We start from the raw sequence: 18,162 nt of genomic DNA, 5'->3' as shown, positions 1-18,162 counted from the left end.
AGAACCGAGACCCCCGTTAAGCTATTAGCAGACAAGGTAAAGGAAATGAGGGGCTCATTTGATAAACATATTAAGGAAGCAAACAGTCACCGAAACCAAGGGGCATAGGGAAATGTTTTCAATCTTTTTTTTTGTAGTGCCCATCAATCGGTTTAAATAAAATTACTTTAAAGCAGCATAAAAAACATCCATGCCGCCGGTGGGATCCGAACCCACGACCTCCGAATATCGCGTCCGGTGCTCTTACCAACGGAGCTACGGCGACGGCTGTCCAATCTGCTGCTTTCGTGGGTATTTATGTTTACTGCGTGTAAGCGAACCTTGAGAGTGTTCACCAGCGCCACCCTCAACAATAGCGGTGGACGTAGCACGTCCTGTAATGCCGCGAGAGTGACGTAGAACGCTATCAAACGGCGAGGACGGAGACTGTGCGAGAGCCCTCTTATGCTATCTATGGCAACAAGACTGCCAGAACGGAGACCCCCGTTAAGCTATTAGCAGACAAGGTAAAGGAAATGAGGGGCTCATTTGATAAACATATTACGGAAGCAAACAGTCACAGAAATCAAGGGCATAGGGGAATGTTTTTAATCTTTTTTTTGTGGTGCCAATTAATCGGTTTAAAAAAAACGACTTATAAGCAGCAGAAAAACATCCATGCCGCCAGCGGTATCCAAACCCACGACCTTCGAATAACGCGTCCTGTGATCTTACCAACTGAGCTACAGCGACGGCTGTCCAATCTGCTGCTTTCGTGGGTATTTAAGTATACTGCGTGTAAGCGAACCTTGAGAGTGTTCACCAGCGCCACCCTCGACCATAACGGTGGACGTGCACGTCCTGTAATACCGCGAGTGTGACGTAGAACGTCATCTAACGGCGAGAATGAAAACTGTGCGAGAGCCCTCTTATGCTACCTATGGCAACAAGACTGCCAGAACCGAGACCTCCGTTAAGCTATTAGCAGGCAAGGTAATGGAAATGAGGGGCTCGTTTGATAAACATATTAAGGAAGCAAACAGTCACAAAAACCAAGCGGCATAGAGGAATGTTTTTAATCTTTTTTTGTAGTGAAAATCAATCGGTTTTTGAAGAAAATTACTTATAAAGCAGCAGAAAACATCCATGCCGCTGGTGGGATCCGAACCCATGACCTCCGAATATCGCGTCCGGTGCTCTTACCAACTGAGCTACGGCGACGGATGTCCAATCTGATGCTTTCTTGTTTATTTATGTTTACTACGTGTAAGCGAACCTTGAGAGTGTTCACCCGCGCCACCCTCAACCATAGCGGGGGACGTAGCACGTCCTCTATTACCGCGAGTGTGATGTAGAACGTCATCTAACGGCGAGGACGGAAACTGTGCGAGAGCCCTCTAATGCTACCTATGGCAACAAGACTGCTGGAACCGAGGCCCCCGTTAAGCTATTAGCAGACAAGGTAAAGGAAATGAGGGGCTCATTTGATAAACATTTTACGGAAGCAAACAGTCACCGAAATCAAGGGGAATAGGGGAATGTTTTCAATCTTTTTTTTGTAGTGCCAATCAATCGGTTTAAAGAAAATTACTTATAAAGCAGCAGAAAAAACATCCATGCCGCCGGTGGGGTCCGAACCCACGCCCTCCGAATATCGCGTCCGGTGCTCTTACCAACTGAGCTACGGCGACGGCTGTCCAATCTGCTGCTTTCGTGGGTATTTATGTTTACTGCGTGTAAGCAAACCTTGGGAGTGTTCACCAGCGCCACCCTTGACCATAGCGGTGGACGTAGCACGTCCTGTAATACCGCGAGTGTGACGTAGAACGCCATCTAACGGCGAATACGGAAACTGTGCGAGAGCCCTCTTATGCTACCTATGGCTACAAGACTGCCAGAACCGAGACCCCCGTTAAGCTATTAGCAGACTAGGTAAAGGAAATGAGGGGCTCATTTGATAAACATATTAAGGACGCAAACAGTCACCGAAACCAAGGGGCATGGGGGAATGTTTTTAATCTTTTTTTTGTACTGCCAATCAATCGGTTTACAGAAAATTACTCATAAGCAGCAGAAAAAACATCCATGCCGCCGGTGGGATCGGAACCCACGGCCTCCGAATATCGCGTCCGGTGCTCTTACCAACTGAGCTACGGCGACGGCTGTCCAGTCTGCTGCTTTCGTGGGTATTTATGTTTACTGCTTGTAAGCGAACCTTGAGAGTGTTCACCAGCGCCACCCTCGACCATAGCGGTGGACGTAGCACGTCCTGTAATACCGCGAGTGTGACGTAGAACGTCATCTTACGGCGAGGACGGAAACTGTGCGAGAGCCCTCTTAAGCTACCTATGGCAACAAGACTGCCAGAACCGAGACCCCCGTTAAGCTATTAGCAGACAAGGTAAAGGAAATGAGGGGTTCATTTGATAAACATATTAAGGAAGCAAACAGTCACCGAAACCAAGGGGCATAGGGAAATGTTTTCAATCTTTTTTTTTGTAGTGCCCATCAATCGGTTTAAATAAAATTACTTATAAAGCAGCATAAAAAACATCCATGCCGCCGGTGGGATCCGAACCCACGACCTCCGAATATCGCGTCCGGTGCTCTTACCAACGGAGTTACGGCGACGGCTGTCCAATCTGCTGCTTTCGTGGGTATTTATGTTTACTGCGTGTAAGCGAACCTTGAGAGTGTTCACCAGCGCCACCCTCATCAATAGCGGTGGACGTAGCACGTCCTGTAAGGCCGCGAGTGTGACGTAGAACGCGATCTAACGGCGAGGACGGAGACTGTGCGAGAGCCCTCTTATGCTACCTATGGCTACAAGACTGCCAGAACCGAGACCCCCGTTAAGCTATTAGCAGACAAGGTAAAGGAAATGAGGGGCTCATTTGATAAACATATTAAGGACGCAAACAGTCACCGAAACCAAGGGCCATGGAGGAATGTTTTTAAACTTTTTTTTTGTAGTGCCAATCACTCGGTTTAAAGAAAATTACTCATAAGCAGCAGAAAAAGCATCCATGCCGCCGGTGGGATCCGAACCCACGACCTCCGAATATCGCGTCCGGTGCTCTTACCAACTGAGCTACGGCGACGGCTGTCCAATCTGCTGCTTTCGTGGGTATTTATGTTTACTGCGTGTAAGCAAACCTTGGGAGTGTTCACCAGCGCCACCCTTGACCATAGCGGTGGACGTAGCACGTCCTGTAATACCGCGAGTGTGACGTCGAACGCCATCTAGCGGCGAAGACGGAAACTGTGCGAGAGCCCTCTTATGCTACCTATGGCTACAAGACTGCCAGAACCGAGACCCCCGTTAAGCTATTAGCAGACAAGGTAAAGGAAATGAGGGGCTCATTTGATAAACATATTAAGGACGCAAACAGTCACCGAAACCAAGGGGCATGGGGGAATGTTTTTAATCTTTTTTTTTGTAGTGCCAATCAATCGGTTTAAAGAAAATTACTCATAAGCAGCAGAAAAAACAACCATGCCGCCGGTGGGATCCGAACCCACGACCTCCGAATATGGCGTCCGGTGCTCTTACCAACTGAGCTACGGCGACGGCTGTCCAATCTGCTGCTTTCGTGGGTATTTATGTTTACTGCGTGTAAGCAAACCTTGGGAGTGTTCACCAGCGCCACCCTTGACCATAGCGGTGGACGTAGCACGTCCTGTAATAGCGCGAGTGTGACGTAGAACGCCATCTAACGGCGAGGACGGAAACTGTGCGAGAGCCCTCTTATGCTACCTATGGCTACAAGACTGCCAGAACCGAGACCCCCGTTAAGCTATTAGCAGACAAGGTAAAGGAAATGAGGGGCTCATTTGATAAACATATTAAGGACGCAAACAGTCACCGAAACCAAGGGGCATGGGGGAATGTTTTTAATCTTTTTTTTTTGTAGTGCCAATCAATCGGTTTAAAGAAAATTACTCATAAGCAGCAGAAAAAACAACCATGCCGCCGGTGGGATCCGAACCCACGACCTCCGAATATGGCGTCCGGTGCTCTTACCAACTGAGCTACGGCGATGGCTGTCCAATCTGCTGCTTTCGTGGGTATTTATGTTTACTGCGTGTAAGCAAACCTTGGTAGTGTTCACCAGCGCCACCCTTGACCATAGCGGTGGACGTAGCACGTCCTGTAATACCGCGAGTGTGACGTAGAACGCCATCTAACGGCGAGGACGGAAACTGTGCGAGAGCCCTCTTATGCTACCTATGGCTACAAGACTGCCAGAACCGAGACCCCCGTTAAGCTATTAGCAGACAAGGTAAAGGAAATGAGGGGCTCATTTGATAAACATATTAAGGACGCAAACAGTCACCGAAACCAAGGGCCATGGGGGAATGTTTTAAACTTTTTTTTTGTAGTGCCAATCACTCGGTTTAAAGAAAATTACTCATAAGCAGCAGAAAAAGCATCCATGCCGCCGGTGGGATCCGAACCCACGGCCTCCGAATATCGCGTCCGGTGCTCTTACCAACTGAGCTACGGCGACGGCTGTCCAGTCTGCTGCTTTCGTGGGTATTTATGTTTACTGCTTGTAAGCGAACCTTGAGAGTGTTCACCAGCGCCACCCTTGACCATAGCGGTGGACGTAGCACGTCCTGTAATACCGCGAGTGTGACGTAGAACGTCATCTTACGGCGAGGACGGAAACTGTGCGAGAGCCCTCTTATGCTACCTATGGCAACAAGACTGCCAGAACCGAGACCCCCGTTAAGCTATTAGCAGACAAGGTAAAGGAAATGAGGGGCTCATTTGATAAACATATTAAGGAAGCAAACAGTCACCGAAACCAAGGGGCATAGGGAAATGTTTTCAATCTTTTTTTTTGTAGTGCCCATCAATCGGTTTAAATAAAATTACTTATAAAGCAGCATAAAAAACATCCATGCCGCCGGTGGGATCCGAACCCACGACCTCCGAATATCGCGTCCGGTGCTCTTACCAACGGAGCTGCGCCCACGGCTGTCCAATCTGCTGCTTTCGTGGGTATTTATGTTTACTGCGTGTAAGCGAACCTTGAGAATGTTCACCAGCGCCACCCTCGACCATAACGGTGGACGTAGCACGTCCTGTAATACCGCGAGTGTGACGTAGAACGCCATCTAGCGGCGAAGACGGAAACTGTGCGAGAGCCCTCTTATGCTACCTATGGCTACAAGACTGCCAGAACCGAGACCCCCGTTAAGCTATTAGCAGACAAGTTAAAGGAAATGAGGGGCTCATTTGATAAACATATTAAGGACGCAAACAGTCACCGAAACCAAGGGCCATGGGGGAATGTTTTTAATTTTTTTTTTGTAGTGCCAATCAATCGGTTTAAAGAAAATTACTCATAAGCAGCAGAAAAAGCATCCATGCCGCCGGTGGGATCCGAACCCACGGCCTCCGAATATCGCGTCGGTGCTCTTACCAACTGAGCTACGGCGACGGCTGTCTAGTCTGCTGCTTTCGTGGGTATTTATGTTTACTGCTTGTAAGCGAACCTTGGGAGTGTTCACCAGCGCCACCCTTGACCATAGCGGTGGACGTAGCACGTCCTGTAATACCGCGAGTGTGACGTAGAACGCCATCTAGCGGCGAAGACGGAAACTGTGCGAGAGCCCTCTTATGCTACCTATGGCTACAAGACTGCCAGAACCGAGACCCCCGTTAAGCTATTAGCAGACAAGGTAAAGGAAATGAGGGGCTCATTTGATAAACATATTAAGGAAGCAAACAGTCACAGAAATCAAGGGCATAGGGGAATGTTTTTAATCTTTTTTTTTTGTAGTGCCAATTAATCGGTTTAAAAAAAAATAACTTATAAGCAGCAGAAAAAACATCAATGCCGCCAGCGGTATCCAAACCCACGACCTTCGAATAACGCGTCCTGTGATCTTACCAACTGAGCTACAGCGACGGCTGTCCAATCTGCTGCTTTCGTGGGTATTTAAGTATACTGCGTGTAAGCGAACCTTGAGAGTGTTCACCAGCGCCACCCTCGACCATAACGGTGGACGTAGCACGTCCTGTAATACCGCGAGTGTGACGTAGAACGTCATCTAACGGCGAGAATGGAAACTGTGCGAGAGCCCTCTTATGCTACCTATGGCAACAAGACTGCCAGAACCGAGACCTCCGTTAAGCTATTAGCAGGCAAGGTAATGGAAATGAGGGGCTCATTTGATAAACATATTAAGGAAGCAAACAGTCACAAAAACCAAGCGGCATAGAGGAATGTTTTTAATCTTTTTTTGTAGTGAAAATCAATCGGTTTTTGAAGAAAATTACTTATAAAGCAGCAGAAAAACATCCATGCCGCTGGTGGGATCCGAACCCATGACCTCCGAATATCGCGTCCGGTGCTCTTACCAACTGAGCTACGGCGACGGATGTCCAATCTGATGCTTTCTTCTTTATTTATGTTTACTGCGTGTAAGCGAACCTTGAGAGTGTTCACCAGCGCCACCCTCAACCATAGCGGGGGACGTAGCACGTCCTGTATTACCGCGAGTGTGATGTAGAACGTCATCTAACGGCGAGGACGGAAACTGTGCGAGAGCCCTCTAATGCTACCTATGGCAACAAAACTGCTGGAACCGAGGCCCCCGTTAAGCTATTAGCAGACAAGGTAAAGGAAATGAGGGGCTCATTTGATAAACATTTTACGGAAGCAAACAGTCACCGAAATCAAGGGGAATAGGGGAATGCTTTCAATCTTTTTTTTGTAGTGCCAATCAATCGGTTTAAAGAAAATTACTTATAAAGCAGCAGAAAAAACATCCATGCCGCCGGTGGGGTCCGAACCCACGACCTCCGAATATCGCGTCCGGTGCTCTTACCAACTGAGCTACGGCGACGGCTGTCCAATCTGCTGCTTTCGTGGGTATTTATGTTTACTGCGTGTAAGCAAACCTTGGGAGTGTTCACCAGCGCCACCCTTGACCATAGCGGTGGACGTAGCACGTCCTGTAATACCGCGAGTGTGACGTAGAACGCCATCTAACGGCGAAGACGGAAACTGTGCGAGAGCCCTCTTATGCTACCTATGGCTACAAGACTGCCAGAACCGAGACCCCCGTTAAGCTATTAGCAGACAAGGTAAAGGAAATGAGGGGCTCATTTGATAAACATATTAAGGACGCAAACAGTCACCGAAACCAAGGGGCATGGGGGAATGTTTTTAACCTTTTTTTTGTAGTGCCAATCAATCGGTTTAAAGAAAATTACTCATAAGCAGCAGAAAAAACATCCATGCCGCCGGTGGGATCCGAACCCACAGCCTCCGAATATCGCTTCCGGTGCTCTTACCAACTGAGCTACGGCGACGGCTGTCCAGTCTGCTGCTTTCGTGGGTATTTATGTTTACTGCGTGTAAGCGAACCTTGAGAGTGTTCACCAGCGCCACCCTCGACCATAGCGGGGGAGGTATCACGTCCTGTAATACCGCGAGTGTGACGTAGAACGTCATCTTACGGCGAGGACGGAAACTGTGCGAGAGCCCTCTTATGCTACCTATGGCAACAAGACTGCCAGAACCGAGACCCCCGTTAAGCTATTAGCAGACAAGGTAAAGGAAATGAGGGGCTCATTTGATAAACATATTACGGAAGCAAACAGTCACAGAAATCAAGGGCATAGGGGAATGTTTTTAATCTTTTTTTTGTAGTGCCAATTAATCGGTTTAAAAAAAATAACTCATAAAGCAGCAGAAAAACATCCATGCCGCTGGTGGGATCCGAACCCATGACCTCCGAATATCGCGTCCGGTGCTCTTACCAACTGAGCTACGGCGACGGCTGTCCAATCTGATGCTTTCTTGTTTATTTATGTTTACTGCGTGTAAGCGAACCTTGAGAGTGTTCACCAGCGCCACCCTCAACCATAGCGGGGGACGTAGCACGTCCTGTATTACCGCGAGTGTGATATAGAACGTCATCTAACGGCGAGGACGGAAACTGTGCGAGAGCCCTTTAATGCTACCTATGGCAACAAGACTGCTGGAACCGAGGCCCCCGTTAAGCTATTAGCAGACAAGGTAAAGGAAATGAGGGGCTCATTTGATAAACATTTTACGGAAGCAAACAGACACCGAAATCAAGGGGAATAAAGGAATGTTTTCAATCTTTTTTTTGTAGTGCCAATCAATCGGTTTAAAGAAAATTACTTATAAAGCAGCAGAAAAAACATCCATGCCGCCGGTGGGGTCCGAAACCACGACCTCCGAATATCGCGTCCGGTGCTCTTACCAACTGAGCTACGGCGACGGCTGTCCAATCTGCTGCTTTCGTGGGTATTTATGTTTACTGCGTGTAAGCAAACCTTGGGAGTGTTCACCAGCGCCACCCTTGACCATAGCAGTGGACGTACCACGTCCTGTAATACCGCGAGTGTGACGTAGAACGCCATCTAACGGCGAAGACGGAAACTGTGCGAGAGCCCTCTTATGCTACCTATGGCTACAAGACTGCCAGAACCGAGACCCCCGTTAAGCTATTAGCAGACAAGGTAAAGGAAATGAGGGGCTCATTTGATAAACATATTAAGGAAGCAAACAGTCACCGAAACCAAGGGGCATAGGGAAATGTTTTCAATCTTTTTTCTTTGTAGTGCCCATCAATCGGTTTAAATAAAATTACTTATAAAGCAGCATAAAAAACATCCATGCCGCCGGTGGGATCCGAACCCACGACCTCCGAATATCGCGTCCGGTGCTCTTACCAACGGAGCTACGGCGACGGCTGTCCAATCTGCTGCTTTCGTGGGTATTTATGTTTACTGCGTGTAAGCGAACCTTGAGAGTGTTCACCAGCGCCAACCTCAACAATAGCGGTGGACGTAGCACGTCCTGTAAGGCCGCGTGTGTGACGTAGAACGCGATCTAACGGCGAGGACGGAGGCTGTGCGAGAGCCCTCTTATGCTACCTATGGCAACAAGACTGCCAGAACCGAGACCCCCGTTAAGCTATTAGCAGACAAGGTACAGGAAATGAGGGGCTCATTTGATAAACATATTACGAAAGCAAACAATCACAGAAATCAAGGGCATAGGGGAATGTTTTTAATCTTTTTTTTTTGTAGTGCCAATTAATCGGTTTAAAAAATAACTTATAAGCAGCAGAAAAAACATCCATGCCGCCGGTGGGATCCGAATCCACGACCTCCGAATATCGCGTCCGGTGCTCTTACCAACTGAGCTACGGCGACGGCTGTCCAATCTGCTGCTTTCGTGGGTATTTATGTTTACTGCGTGTAAGCAAACCTTGGGAGTGTTCACCAGCGCCACCCTTGACCATAGCGGTGGACGTAGCACGTCCTGTAATACCGCGAGTGTGACGTAGAACGCCATCTAGCGGCGAAGACGGAAACTGTGCGAGAGCCCTCTTATGCTACCTATGGCTACAAGACTGCCAGAACCGAGACCCCCGTTAAGCTATTAGCAGACAAGGTAAAGGAAATGAGGGGCTCATTTGATAAACAAATTAAGGACGCAAACAGTCACCAAAACCAAGGGGCATGGGGGAATGTTTTTAATCTTTTTTTTTGTAGTGCCAATCAATGGGTTTAAAGAAAATTACTCATAAGCAGCAGAAAAAACATCCATGCCGCCGGTGGGATCCGAACCCACAGCCTCCGAATATCGCTTCCGGTGCTCTTACCAACTGAGCTACGGCGACGGCTGTCCAGTCTGCTGCTTTCGTGGGTATTTATGTTTACTGCGTGTAAGCGAACCTTGAGAGTGTTCACCAGCGCCACCCTCGACCATAGCGGGGGAGGTATCACGTCCTGTAATACCGCGAGTGTGACGTAGAACGTCATCTTACGGCGAGGACGGAAACTGTGCGAGAGCCCTCTTATGCTACCTATGGCAACAAGGCTGCCAGAACCGAGACCCCCGTTAAGCTATTAGCAGACAAGGTAAAGGAAATGAGGGGCTCATTTGATAAACATATTACGGAAGCAAACAGTCACAGAAATCAAGGGCATAGGGGAATGTTTTTAATCTTTTTTTTGTAGTGCCAATTAATCGGTTTAAAAAAAATAACTTATAGAGCAGCATAAAAAACATCCATGCCGCCGGTGGGATCCGAACCCACGACCTCCCAATATCGCGTCCGGTGCTCTTACCAACGGAGCTACGGCGACGGCTGTCCAATCTGCTGCTTTCGTGGGTATTTATGTTTACTGCGTGTAAGCGAACCTTGAGAGTGTTCACCAGCGCCACCCTCAACAATAGCGGTGGACGTAGCACGTCCTGTAATGCCATGAGTGTGACGTAGAACGCGATCTAACGGCGAGGACGGAGACTGTGCGAGAGCCCTCTTATGCTACCTATGGCAACAAGACTGCCAGAACCGAGACCCCCGTTAAGCTATTAGCAGACAAGGTAAAGGAAATGAGGGGCTCATTTGATAAACATATTAAGGACGCAAACAGTCACCGAAACCAAGGGGCATGGGGAAATGTTTTTAATCTTTTTTTTTGTAGTGCCAATCAATCGGTTTAAAGAAGATTACTCATAAGCAGCAGAAAAAACATCCATGCCGCCGGTGGGATCCGAACCCACGGCCTCCGAATATCGCGTCCGGTGCTCTTACCAACGGACCTACGGCGACGGCTGTCCAATCTGCTGCTTTCGTGGGTATTTATGTTTACTGCGTGTAAGCGAACCTTGAGAGTGTTCACCAGCGCCACCCTCCACCATAACGGTGGACGTAGCACGTCCTGTAATACCGCGAGTGTGACGTAGAACGTCATCTAACGGCGACAATGGAAACTGTGCGAGAGCCCTCTTATGCTACCTATGTCAACAAGACTGCCAGAACCGAGACCTCCGTTAAGCTATTAGCAGGCAAGGTAATGGAAATGAGGGGCTCATTTGATAAACATATTAAGGAAGCAAACAGTCACAAAAACCAAGCGGCATAGAGGAATGTTTTTAATCTTTTTTTGTAGTGAAAATCAATCGGTTTTTGAAGAAAATTACTTATAAAGCAGCAGAAAAACATCCATGCCGCTGGTGGGATCCGAACCCATGACCTCCGAATATCGCGTCCGGTGCTCTTACCAACTGAGCTACGGCGACGGATGTCCAATCTGATGCTTTCTTGTTTATTTATGTTTACTGCGTGTAAGCGAACCTTGAGAGTGTTCACCAGCGCCACCCTCAACCATAGCGGGGGACGTAGCACGTCCTGTATTACCGCGAGTGTGATATAGAACGTCATCTAACGGCGAGGACGGAAACTGTGCGAGAGCCCTCTAATGCTACCTATGGCAACAAGACTGCTGGAACCGAGGCCCCCGTTAAGCTATTAGCAGACAAGGTAAAGGAAATGAGGGGCTCATTTGATAAACATTTTACGGAAGCAAACAGTCACCGAAATCAAGGGGAATAAAGGAATGTTTTCAATCTTTTTTTTGTAGTGCCAATCAATCGGTTTAAAGAAAATTACTTATAAAGCAGCAGAAAAAACATCCATGCCGCCGGTGGGGTCCGAAACCACGACCTCCGAATATCGCGTCCGGTGCTCTTACCAACTGAGCTACGGCGACGGCTGTCCAATCTGCTGCTTTCGTGGGTATTTATGTTTACTGCGTGTAAGCAAACCTTGGGAGTGTTCACCAGCGCCACCCTTGACCGTAGCAGTGGACGTACCACGTCCTGTAATACCGCGAGTGTGACGTAGAACGCCATCTAACGGCGAAGACGGAAACTGTGCGAGAGCCCTCTTATGCTACCTATGGCTACAAGACTGCCAGAACCGAGACCCCCGTTAAGCTATTAGCAGACAAGGTAAAGGAAATGAGGGGCTCATTTGATAAACATATTAAGGAAGCAAACAGTCACCGAAACCAAGGGGCATAGGGAAATGTTTTCAATCTTTTTTCTTTGTAGTGCCCATCAATCGGTTTAAATAAAATTACTTATAAAGCAGCATAAAAAACATCCATGCCGCCGGTGGGATCCGAACCCACGACCTCCGAATATCGCGTCCGGTGCTCTTACCAACGGAGCTACGGCGACGGCTGTCCAATCTGCTGCTTTCGTGGGTATTTATGTTTACTGCGTGTAAGCGAACCTTGAGAGTGTTCACCAGCGCCACCCTCAACAATAGCGGTGGACGTAGCACGTCCTGTAAGGCCGCGTGTGTGACGTAGAACGCGATCTAACGGCGAGGACGGAGGCTGTGCGAGAGCCCTCTTATGCTACCTATGGCAACAAGACTGCCAGAACCGAGACCCCCGTTAAGCTATTAGCAGACAAGGTACAGGAAATGAGGGGCTCATTTGATAAACATATTACGAAAGCAAACAATCACAGAAATCAAGGGCATAGGGGAATGTTTTTAATCTTTTTTTTTTGTAGTGCCAATTAATCGGTTTAAAAAAATAACTTATAAGCAGCAGAAAAAACATCCATGCCGCCGGTGGGATCCGAATCCACGACCTCCGAATATCGCGTCCGGTGCTCTTACCAACTGAGCTACGGCGACGGCTGTCCAATCTGCTGCTTTCGTGGGTATTTATGTTTACTGCGTGTAAGCAAACCTTGGGAGTGTTCACCAGCGCCACCCTTGACCATAGCGGTGGACGTAGCACGTCCTGTAATACCGCGAGTGTGACGTAGAACGCCATCTAGCGGCGAAGACGGAAACTGTGCGAGAGCCCTCTTATGCTACCTATGGCTACAAGACTGCCAGAACCGAGACCCCCGTTAAGCTATTAGCAGACAAGGTAAAGGAAATGAGGGGCTCATTTGATAAACAAATTAAGGACGCAAACAGTCACCAAAACCAAGGGGCATGGGGGAATGTTTTTAATCTTTTTTTTTGTAGTGCCAATCAATGGGTTTAAAGAAAATTACTCATAAGCAGCAGAAAAAACATCCATGCCGCCGGTGGGATCCGAACCCACAGCCTCCGAATATCGCTTCCGGTGCTCTTACCAACTGAGCTACGGCGACGGCTGTCCAGTCTGCTGCTTTCGTGGGTATTTATGTTTACTGCGTGTAAGCGAACCTTGAGAGTGTTCACCAGCGCCACCCTCGACCATAGCGGGGGAGGTATCACGTCCTGTAATACCGCGAGTGTGACGTAGAACGTCATCTTACGGCGAGGACGGAAACTGTGCGAGAGCCCTCTTATGCTACCTATGGCAACAAGGCTGCCAGAACCGAGACCCCCGTTAAGCTATTAGCAGACAAGGTAAAGGAAATGAGGGGCTCATTTGATAAACATATTACGGAAGCAAACAGTCACAGAAATCAAGGGCATAGGGGAATGTTTTTAATCTTTTTTTTGTAGTGCCAATTAATCGGTTTAAAAAAAATAACTTATAGAGCAGCATAAAAAACATCCATGCCGCCGGTGGGATCCGAACCCACGACCTCCCAATATCGCGTCCGGTGCTCTTACCAACGGAGCTACGGCGACGGCTGTCCAATCTGCTGCTTTCGTGGGTATTTATGTTTACTGCGTGTAAGCGAACCTTGAGAGTGTTCACCAGCGCCCCCCTCAACAATAGCGGTGGACGTAGCACGTCCTGTAATGCCGCGAGTGTGACGTAGAACGCGATCTAACGGCGAGGACGGAGACTGTGCGAGAGCCCTCTTATGCTACCTATGGCAACAAGACTGCCAGAACCGAGACCCCCGTTAAGCTATTAGCAGACAAGGTAAAGGAAATGAGGGGCTCATTTGATAAACATATTAAGGACGCAAACAGTCACCGAAACCAAGGGGCATGGGGAAATGTTTTTAATCTTTTTTTTTGTAGTGCCAATCAATCGGTTTAAAGAAGATTACTCATAAGCAGCAGAAAAAACATCCATGCCGCCGGTGGGATCCGAACCCACGGCCTCCGAATATCGCGTCCGGTGCTCTTACCAACGGACCTACGGCGACGGCTGTCCAATCTGCTGCTTTCGTGGGTATTTATGTTTACTGCGTGTAAGCGAACCTTGAGAGTGTTCACCAGCGCCACCCTCCACCATAACGGTGGACGTAGCACGTCCTGTAATACCGCGAGTGTGACGTAGAACGTCATCTAACGGCGAGAATGGAAACTGTGCGAGAGCCCTCTTATGCTACCTATGTCAACAAGACTGCCAGAACCGAGACCTCCGTTAAGCTATTAGCAGGCAAGGTAATGGAAATGAGGGGCTCATTTGATAAACATATTAAGGAAGCAAACAGTCACAAAAACCAAGCGGCATAGAGGAATGTTTTTAATCTTTTTTTGTAGTGAAAATCAATCGGTTTTTGAAGAAAATTACTTATAAAGCAGCAGAAAAACATCCATGCCGCTGGTGGGATCCGAACCCATGACCTCCGAATATCGCGTCCGGTGCTCTTACCAACTGAGCTACGGCGACGGATGTCCAATCTGATGCTTTCTTGTTTATTTATGTTTACTGCGTGTAAGCGAACCTTGAGAGTGTTCACCAGCGCCACCCTCAACCATAGCGGGGGACGTAGCACGTCCTGTATTACCGCGAGTGTGATATAGAACGTCATCTAACGGCGAGGACGGAAACTGTGCGAGAGCCCTCTAATGCTACCTATGGCAACAAGACTGCTGGAACCGAGGCCCCCGTTAAGCTATTAGCAGACAAGGTAAAGGAAATGAGGGGCTCATTTGATAAACATTTTACGGAAGCAAACAGTCACCGAAATCAAGGGGAATAAAGGAATGTTTTCAATCTTTTTTTTGTAGTGCCAATCAATCGGTTTAAAGAAAATTACTTATAAAGCAGCAGAAAAAACATCCATGCCGCCGGTGGGGTCCGAAACCACGACCTCCGAATATCGCGTCCGGTGCTCTTACCAACTGAGCTACGGCGACGGCTGTCCAATCTGCTGCTTTCGTGGGTATTTATGTTTACTGCGTGTAAGCAAACCTTGGGAGTGTTCACCAGCGCCACCCTTGACCATAGCAGTGGACGTACCACGTCCTGTAATACCGCGAGTGTGACGTAGAACGCCATCTAACGGCGAAGACGGAAACTGTGCGAGAGCCCTCTTATGCTACCTATGGCTACAAGACTGCCAGAACCGAGACCCCCGTTAAGCTATTAGCAGACAAGGTAAAGGAAATGAGGGGCTCATTTGATAAACATATTAAGGAAGCAAACAGTCACCGAAACCAAGGAGCATAGGGAAAGGTTTTCAATCTTTTTTCTTTGTAGTGCCCATCAATCGGTTTAAATAAAATTACTTATAAAGCAGCATAAAAAACATCCATGCCGCCGGTGGGATCCGAACCCACGACCTCCGAATATCGCGTCCGGTGCTCTTACCAACGGAGCTACGGCGACGGCTGTCCAATCTGCTGCTTTCGTGGGTATTTATGTTTACTGCGTGTAAGCGAACCTTGAGAGTGTTCACCAGCGCCACCCTCAACAATAGCGGTGGACGTAGCACGTCCTGTAAGGCCGCGTGTGTGACGTAGAACGCGATCTAACGGCGAGGACGGAGACTGTGCGAGAGCCCTCTTATGCTACCTATGGCAACAAGACTGCCAGAACCGAGACCCCCGTTAAGCTATTAGCAGACAAGGTACAGGAAATGAGGGGCTCATTTGATAAACATATTACGAAAGCAAACAATCACAGAAATCAAGGGCATAGGGGAATGTTTTTAATCTTTTTTTTTGTAGTGCCAATTAATCGGTTTAAAAAAATAACTTATAAGCAGCAGAAAAAACATCCATGCCGCCGGTGGGATCCGAATCCACGACCTCCGAATATCGCGTCCGGTGCTCTTACCAACTGAGCTACGGCGACGGCTGTCCAATCTGCTGCTTTCGTGGGTATTTATGTTTACTGCGTGTAAGCAAACCTTGGGAGTGTTCACCAGCGCCACCCTTGACCATAGCGGTGGACGTAGCACGTCCTGTAATACCGCGAGTGTGACGTAGAACGCCATCTAGCGGCGAAGACGGAAACTGTGCGAGAGCCCTCTTATGCTACCTATGGCTACAAGACTGCCAGAACCGAGACCCCCGTTAAGCTATTAGCAGACAAGGTAAAGGAAATGAGGGGCTCATTTGATAAACAAATTAAGGACGCAAACAGTCACCAAAACCAAGGGGCATGGGGGAATGTTTTTAATCTTTTTTTTTTGTAGTGCCAATCAATGGGTTTAAAGAAAATTACTCATAAGCAGCAGAAAAAACATCCATGCCGCCGGTGGGATCCGAACCCACAGCCTCCGAATATCGCTTCCGGTGCTCTTACCAACTGAGCTACGGCGACGGCTGTCCAGTCTGCTGCTTTCGTGGGTATTTATGTTTACTGCGTGTAAGCGAACCTTGAGAGTGTTCACCAGCGCCACCCTCGACCATAGCGGGGGAGGTATCACGTCCTGTAATACCGCGAGTGTGACGTAGAACGTCATCTTACGGCGAGGACGGAAACTGTGCGAGAGCCCTCTTATGCTACCTATGGCAACAAGGCTGCCAGAACCGAGACCCCCGTTAAGCTATTAGAAGACAAGGTAAAGGAAATGAGGGGCTCATTTGATAAACATATTACGGAAGCAAACAGTCACAGAAATCAAGGGTATAGGGGAATGTTTTTAATCTTTTTTTGTAGTGCCAATTAATCGGTTTAAAAAAAATAACTTATAGAGCAGCATAAAAAACATCCATGCCGCCGGTGGGATCCGAACCCACGACCTCCCAATATCGCGTCCGGTGCTCTTACCAACGGAGCTACGGCGACGGCTGTCCAATCTGCTGCTTTCGTGGGTATTTATGTTTACTGCGTGTAAGCGAACCTTGAGAGTGTTCACCAGCGCCACCCTCAACAATAGCGGTGGACGTAGCACGTCCTGTAATGCCGCGAGTGTGACGTAGAACGCGATCTAACGGCGAGGACGGAGACTGTGCGAGAGCCCTCTTATGCTACCTATGGCAACAAGACTGCCAGAACCGAGACCTCCGTTAAGCTATTAGCAGACAAGGTAAAGGAAATGAGGGGCTCATTTGATAAACATATTAAGGACGCAAACAGTCACCGAAACCAAGGGGCATGGGGAAATGTTTTTAATCTTTTTTTTTGTAGTGCCAATCAATCGGTTTAAAGAAAATTACTCATAAGCAGCAGAAAAAACATCCATGCCGCCGGTGGGATCCGAACCCACGGCCTCCGAATATCGCGTCCGGTGCTCTTACCAACGGACCTACGGCGACGGCTGTCCAATCTTCTGCTTTCGTGGGTATTTATGTTTACTGCGTGTAAGCGAACCTTGAGAGTGTTCACCAGCGCCACCCTCCACCATAACGGTGGACGTAGCACGTCCTGTAATACCGCGAGTGTGACGTAGAACGTCATCTTACGGCGAGGACGGAAACTGTGCGAGAGCCCTCTTATGCTACCTATGGCAACAAGGCTGCCAGAACCGAGACCCCCGTTAAGCTATTAGCAGACAAGGTAAAGGAAATGAGGGGCTCATTTGATAAACATATTACGGAAGCAAACAGTCACAGAAATCAAGGGTATAGGGGAATGTTTTTAATCTTTTTTTGTAGTGCCAATTAATCGGTTTAAAAAAAATAACTTATAGAGCAGCATAAAAAACATCCATGCCGCCGGTGGGATCCGAACCCACGACCTCCCAATATCGCGTCCGGTGCTCTTACCAACGGAGCTACGGCGACGGCTGTCCAATCTGCTGCTTTCGTGGGTATTTATGTTTACTGCGTGTAAGCGAACCTTGAGAGTGTTCACCAGCGCCACCCTCAACAATAGCGGTGGACGTAGCACGTCCTGTAATGCCGCGAGTGTGACGTAGAACGCGATCTAACGGCGAGGACGGAGACTGTGCGAGAGCCCTCTTATGCTACCTATGGCAACAAGACTGCCAGAACCGAGACCTCCGTTAAGCTATTAGCAGACAAGGTAAAGGAAATGAGGGGCTCATTTGATAAACATATTAAGGACGCAAACAGTCACCGAAACCAAGGGGCATGGGGAAATGTTTTTAATCTTTTTTTTTGTAGTGCCAATCAATCGGTTTAAAGAAAATTACTCATAAGCAGCAGAAAAAACATCCATGCCGCCGGTGGGATCCGAACCCACGGCCTCCGAATATCGCGTCCGGTGCTCTTACCAACGGACCTACGGCGACGGCGGTCCAATCTGCTGCTTTCGTGGGTATTTATGTTTACTGCGTGTAA

General features: G+C 48.3%; 2 non-coding genes across 2 annotated transcripts; both read right to left on the bottom strand.

The window, feature by feature from the left end:
* Positions 1-3,476: 3,476 nt before the first annotated feature.
* Positions 3,477-3,550, bottom strand: TRNAW-CCA (transfer RNA tryptophan (anticodon CCA)). The gene has a single exon. It is a non-coding gene; the product is annotated as a tRNA-Trp (tRNA).
* A 397-nt stretch (positions 3,551-3,947) lies between these two features.
* Positions 3,948-4,024, bottom strand: TRNAW-CCA (transfer RNA tryptophan (anticodon CCA)). The gene has a single exon. It is a non-coding gene; the product is annotated as a tRNA-Trp (tRNA).
* Between the last annotated feature and the right edge of the window lie 14,138 nt (positions 4,025-18,162).

The sequence above is a fragment of the Amblyomma americanum genome, chromosome 1, assembly GCF_052857255.1.
Source record: "Amblyomma americanum isolate KBUSLIRL-KWMA chromosome 1, ASM5285725v1, whole genome shotgun sequence".
Lineage (NCBI taxonomy): Eukaryota > Metazoa > Arthropoda > Arachnida > Ixodida > Ixodidae > Amblyomma > Amblyomma americanum.
The sequence above is the reverse complement of the archived record's forward strand: the minus strand, read 5'-3'. Positions and strand labels throughout refer to the sequence as shown.